Here is a 7011-nt window from a genome sequence, read left to right as displayed (position 1 = left end):
AAGAGGAAGTGCAGATGGCCAAGAAGCATATGAAACACTGCTACTCATCAGGGAAATTCAGGTGAAATATCACCACACTCCTGTCAAAATGCTTATCAGCAATAGAGCTCAAATAGCAAATATGACTAGGATGTGGAAAAAGGGAACCCTCATATCCTTGCTGGGAGTATACTGCTGCAGCCACTGTGGAAAATTGTAAAGACTGGTTGGGGGGGGGGGGATCTCGCCCAAAAAAAGACTAAACTAAAAATAGAACTACTATAGGACCCAGCAATTCTACTCCTGGATATAGATCCAAAAAGGAAAAATAAAAAAGACAATAATTTGAAAAGATACATGTCCAATGCTCATTGCACCGTTATTTATAATTATCAAGGTATGGAAGCAACCTAAGTGTCCAACAACAGGTGAATGGATAAAAAAGATGAGGTTGGAATACTACTGAGTCATAAAAAGAATGAAATTTTGTCATTTGCAGCAACATGGATAGACTTGGATGGCTTTATGCTAAGTGAAATAAGTCAGAGAGAATGACAAATATTACATGATATCACTTACATGTGGTATCTAAAAATATACAGCAGCCTAGAGAATATGCGGCATGTCTTTTAAAACATAATGTATAAAATCACATACGGAGAAGTGCAAGTACTAATTGTTCAATGCTAGGAAATTTTACAAGTTGAAAGCTTTAGTGCAATATGCGTCAGATCAAGAAACTGAATATTATCGAAGATCCAGAATCTCTTATGTGACATCTTCCTGTCACCCTATTGCTAACAAACATTCCACAAGTGTACTCATTATCTTGATTTCCAACACTGCTAATTAGTAGTTTCTGTTTTTAATTATATATTTTAATTCTCTCATTAACTATTACATGTGAAAAATTAATTTCATTCAAAACCCTTATATATTGATAAAGTCAAAGGAAATTCATTCCCATGAAAGGTTAGAGGAATATTTCTTGAAAAATGGATTCACCTACTTCTAATTGTGATTCAGCTGGTAAACAATCTGCCTGCAATGCAGGCGACCTTGGTTTGACCCCTGGGTTGGGATGATCCCCCGGAGAAGGGAAAGTCTACCCAATCCAGGATTCTGGCCTAGAGAATTCCATTGACTGTATAGTCCATGGTGTTGCAGAGTCAGACACGACTGAACGACTTTCACTTCACTTCACTTCTAATTCACTGAATTGGAATTAAAAAGCAAAACAATGAGCTTATGTTTGAATGTAACCCTGCCTCTTGCCAATACCAGAATCCTGAGAAATGTATTTAATGTCTCTGATCCCGGATTTCCTCCTATCTTAATAAGATTGTCATAAGGATCAAATAAGAAGAATTACTAAATTTTAAGTTCTATACAAATGTGAAATGTCACCAGTAGCAGAAGTAGTAATACAAAGAAAAACATGAGCGATAGCTTTGGGCAAAGCTGACATGTACAAGGGTGTGTTCAGGAAATAGCAAGAACTGCATTCAGGTGAGGTAGCAGCTGCACTGCTGGGTACATGGCAAAAAGATTATTTCCGAGGATATAGATTAACATCTAGTTTAGGAATGTATAGCGTCAATTGTTTTCAATAGTCCGCATGGCCTGAATTTTTTTTAAAAGTAACATATGTTCTTTATCAGTGTCAATGGACGTTTAGGTTGCTTTCATGTTTTGGCTATTGTAAACTGTGCTGCAATGAACATTGAGGGGGCCTATATTTTTTCCTTTTTTTAATTTTTAAAAAAATTTTAATTTTAATTAAAATTTTTTTCTTTATTTTTATTAGTTGGAGGCTAATTACTTTACAATATTGTAGTGGTTTTTGCCATACATTGACATGAATCAGCCATGGATCTACATGTATTCCCCATCCTGACCCCCCCTCCCTCCTCCCTCCCCATCCCATCCCTCTGGGTCTTCCCAGTGCACCAGCCCTGAGCACTTGTCTCATGCATCCAACCCGGACTGGCGATCTGTTTCACACTTGCTAATATACATGTTTCAATGCTATTCTCTCAGATCATCCCACCCTCGCTTTCTCCCACAGAGTCCAAAAGTCTGTTCCACACATCTGTGTATCTTTCTTCAAATCATGTTTTTCTCTGGATACATGCCCAGGAATGGGATTTCAGGGTCATATGGTAGCTCTCTTGTTAGGTTTCCGAGGAACCTCCGTACTGATCTCCGTAGTGACTGTACCAATTTACATCCCACCAGCAGTGAGGGCTCCCTGTCTCCACATCCTCTCTGGTGTTTATTGTTTGTGGATTTTTTGATGATGGCTATAACGACTGCTATGCGCTAGTACCTCATTTTAGTTTGCTTTGTATTTCTCTAATAATGAGTGATGTTGAACATCTTTTCAAGTGTTTGTTGGCCATCTGCATGTCTTCTTTGGAGAAATGTCTGTTCAGTTCTGCTTGTTTTTGATTGAAGTGTTTGTTGATATTCAGCTGCATGAGTTGCTTGTATATTTTGGATATTAATCCTTTGTGAATAAAAAAAAAAAAGAGAGAACTATCTAGATATATGCCCATATGGCATATAGGGTCATATGGTAACTCTATTTTTAGTTTTTAAGGAATCCCATGCTGTTCTCCATAGTGGTTGTACCAATTTACATCCCCACCAATAGTGTAGGAGGGCTCCCTTCCCTCTATACCCTCTCCAGCATTTATTGTTTGTGAATGTTTTGATGATAGCCATTCTGGCTGGTGAGAGGTGATATATTATTGTAGCTTTGATTTGCATTTCTCTCTTAATCAGTGGTGCTGAACATCTTTGCATGTGCCTCTTGGCCATCTGTATGTCTTCTTTGGAGAAATGTTTATTTAGGTCTTCCACCCAAGTAGAAGTGGGTTGTTTGCTTTGAATTACTCAGACATTAAGAAGAATGAAATGATGCCATTTGCAGCACCATGGATGGAGCTAAAGAGTGTCATACTGCATGAAGTCAGAGAAGGAGAAATGTCACATGACATCCCCTATATGTGGAATCTAAAAAGAAATGATACAAATGAACTTACTGTTAGTGGATAGGGAGAGTCAAGGAGGACCCCTCCTCAAGAACCTCCGTTCTGGGAAGCCTCACCCATGGTAAAAGCAAGTTAATCAAGGAAAGAACAAAAACAACACCTCAGGGGAGAGGTGGGCCCAGACAATTGTGGGCCGTGGAGTGATGAGGTGTGGAGGGTTTCAAGACAGGCCTTTCACATCTTCATATTAGGTGGGTGTGAACTGACCATTTTGGAAGTTGCATAGTAACAGTCTCTATTGCATGTATCTCCCATAATTCAGTCTGCTATAATCAGTTGTATATATGTGAAGAATATTTATGAACCCTTAATGGGCTACTGGCTGCCTAAGGTCATTTGAAGACACAGCTGTTCATCAAGGGTGCATGCCCTGGAGTTGGAGAAGTCTCTGGTTATTCTGTAACATATATGTGAGCTCTCCTGGACCTCACTGGGGCATGTCTGGAGTGGGGTTTAGAGGTCTGCATCCTTTTTGGCTAGCCATCTCTCTTTACTCATGCCTGACTTCCTACCTAAAACTTACAAAACTGAAAGAGACACGCAGACTTAGAAAATGAACTTAATGATTGCTGGGAGGGAGGGGCGGTTAGGGAGGTTGGTATATTTAGAAATGGATAACCAACAGGTGTCTCACTGGTAAAGAATCCACTTTCCAATGCAGAAGATATGGGTTTAATCCCCATATTAAGAAGATCCCCTGGAGAAGAAAATGGCAACCCACTCTAGTATTCTTGCCTGGGAAATCCCATGGACAGAGGAGCCTGGCGGGCTACAGTCCATGGGGTCACAAAGAGTCAGACATGACTGGGTGACTAAGCACACACATGGTGCTAACACTGAGTGTGCATAGGAATCACTTGGGCAGCTTGTGAAAATGTAGGCTCTAGGTCCCATACCTTCAGAGACTCTAGTTTATTATGTTTGAAGGGAACTGAGTGATTTTGATCAAGTTATTCCAGAAACTGAATATCCTGACTCTCATTTTAAGGAAAACGAACTTGAGAAATATGCAACGTAGGCTAAAAGTTGAAGGGGGGCATTAGACAAAAATGAAAGCTGGTGGAACTTAGGAGGGGGAAGAGGGGAATGTGTGTTCAAATGAATCAGCAAAGAGGAATGTGGAAGAAAATCTGCAGAGGCCCAGAGCAGCAGCAAGATGCAGTGTGAGAATCACAGGAGTGTACATGGCGGGGAGATGGCTCAGAAGAAGAGAATCAAAGAAGTTTAGGAAAGAAAGCATTCCAGAGACTTATGGGGATATTGTGACAAATTGCACTTGAGAAACATAAAAGAAATCTGTAAACTCTATGATTTATACACATGAAGCACTACACCAGCCATTCATATCCATAGAATATGCACTAACCTAAGGCTAACCCAGGTTTTGTGGGCCTGGAATGCATACAGTAACAAACATAAAACAAATGTAAAGTAGGAGTGAAAAATAAAATATGCAAAGGAATATTTATTTAGAATGAGAAAAAAAAATCACAGAACATAAATTTTAGAAAGCGGAGAACAGTAACATAAAAAGCATCTCTCTGGCCCATATTGATAATGTGCTTCATAATCTGTTTCAGGTCTTTGGTCTCCATATTAAATGACAATTCAATTAATATTCTTAATTAAAATAATGGACCGATGGCACATTATTTCTTCTACTATCATTTATTGAACTATTGTTATTGCTATTGTTGTTACTATTGATGGTTTGGAAACTTTTCTTCCAGCTTCACAGCTCCTTATTGGTGCTCCTGCATTTGTGTCTCCTTCGCTTCTTTCTCAGGCGATGGTGAGTCTCTTGCCAGGTGGAAGCGTCAGAGAATTCCAGGACATTAGGCCCTCTTGGCAGAAGAACTGATGCATGTGAACTGTGGTGTTGGAGAAAACTTGAGAGTCCCCTGGACTGCAAGGAGATCCAACCAGTCCACCCTAAAGGAAATTAGTCCTGAAGATTCATTGGAAGGACTGATGCTGAAGCTGAAACTCCAATACTTGGGCCATCTGATGCAAAGGGAAAGAAATATCAATGAATCAAAGATTGAGTTACTCAGCCATATTAGCTGCTGTCCAGAGAATGGGGTTCAAATCCTTTTTCTGGGCACAGAGGCTGACTTGGACTATTCTGGTCCCTATAGAAATGTAATTTCCATGATTGTTTCAAGTATGAATTAGTATCAGTTCAGTTCAGTTGCTCAGTCGTGTCCAACTCTTTGTGACTCCATGAACCACAACACACCAGGCCTCCCTGTCCATCACCAACTCTTGAAGTTTACCCAAACTCATGTCCATCGAGTCAGTGATGTTATCCAACCATCTCATCCTCTGTCGTCCCCTTCTCATGCGTGCAATTTTTCCCAGCATCAGGGTCTGGATTAGTATAAGCTCATGGAATAAAAACCTATTTATCATTATCATATTAAATCATAAATACAAAGATATACTTGTCACCATAAAAGATTACCTAATTTCCTTCAAATTACAGACAAATTATTAAATAATTAAAGCTAAATTATTATTGTGAGTGATGTGCCCCATTTCTATCCCATATACCCACACTTTGTATAGCTAGCTAACTTAATGACATATTTAAATGTCTTAAAGCTGTTTTGTATCACATTCTATTTTCTGAGAACTTTTAGAAAGTTGTTCTTCAACTTTGTGTTCTAAATTGTAGGTTATCATAATCACCACTAATGATTTGTTCCATTGATTGAATCACTTACAGGACTCTGCCAGTAAAATGATGAACATTTTTTTTAGGGTATAATCTATGGAATAATTGAAGTCTCTAGAAAAACTGACTGTGAGTAATAATTCTAATTCTATTTGACTGACAGAAGGAACGCCTCATGATGAATTGGTGTGGGATCTAAAGCAACGCTTATTGTTGATCTGATTTTCCCGTCTTTGCTAAAGTCAAAATAAATTCATATTGTTGAAGAATGGAGACTAGAGAAAAAAAGCTTGGGTTTTTGAAAGGTAACATGCAGTGTGCTCAGTTAATACGTCATGTCTGACTCTTTGTGACCCCGTGGACTCTAGCCTGCTAGGCTCCTCGGTCTATGAGATTTCCCAGACAAGAATACTGGAGTGGGTTACCATTTCCTCCTCCAGGGAATCTTCCCGACCCAGGGATAGAACCCACATCTCCTGCTTGGCAGGCAAATTCTTTACCACTGAGCCACCAGGGAAGCCCTTTTTAAAAGGTATGCTGCCGTTAAAAACAATCATATCCTGAAGTTTTGAACACTGTATTCTTAGTGTCTGCGTCCTATGTATTGACTGGGCTCTCAAGCAGTGGTCTCGCCAAAGAGCACTGGTGTGTGTATGTGGGGAGGGTTGTTTTTTGGAGGGGGGAGGTAGAATCCAGTGGAATTGGGAGAATTCGACTGACATGATCACAATGTCCATCAGTGTGTGCTTTCTCAACCATCTAAAGCTACATTTGGATAACCACATCTGCTCAAAATAAGCATGCAACTTCATTAGTATTCATACACATGAATGAAGGTTTGGGATCAAGACAAACCACCTAGCTCCTGCCTTTCAACTATATTCTCATCAGGTTCCCTCTACCAAGGGTGTCCTATATAGGAATTTTGGAGCTGCTACTGCTGCTCTTCACTTATTTTCAGGAAAAGAGAAGTTTGTCCTATAATACTGTTTGAATAGGAAGACAACAATTGAACTTTTTATTATTAATAAAGAGTAGTTTAAAGAATAGTTACATTGTACTATATCAAGATTGTTGATATGTGAGACTATGAATTGTCAACATTTATTACACAACAATGTCTTATTTATAAAACTAAATAGCACTTATACTTCACACTTGTCTTATTTTCATCTGCATAAAAGCATAATGCATTATATACACACATTTACCATTTCATAGATGAGAAGCTGAAGGAACACACGTAGATAGTGGTCAAATGTGGAATCTTAGAACTCCAAGTGGAGGGTGTTGTGACCA

Source organism: Muntiacus reevesi, chromosome 12 (assembly GCF_963930625.1).
Source record: "Muntiacus reevesi chromosome 12, mMunRee1.1, whole genome shotgun sequence".
Classification (NCBI taxonomy): domain Eukaryota; kingdom Metazoa; phylum Chordata; class Mammalia; order Artiodactyla; family Cervidae; genus Muntiacus; species Muntiacus reevesi.
This window is presented reverse-complemented; position numbering follows the sequence as displayed.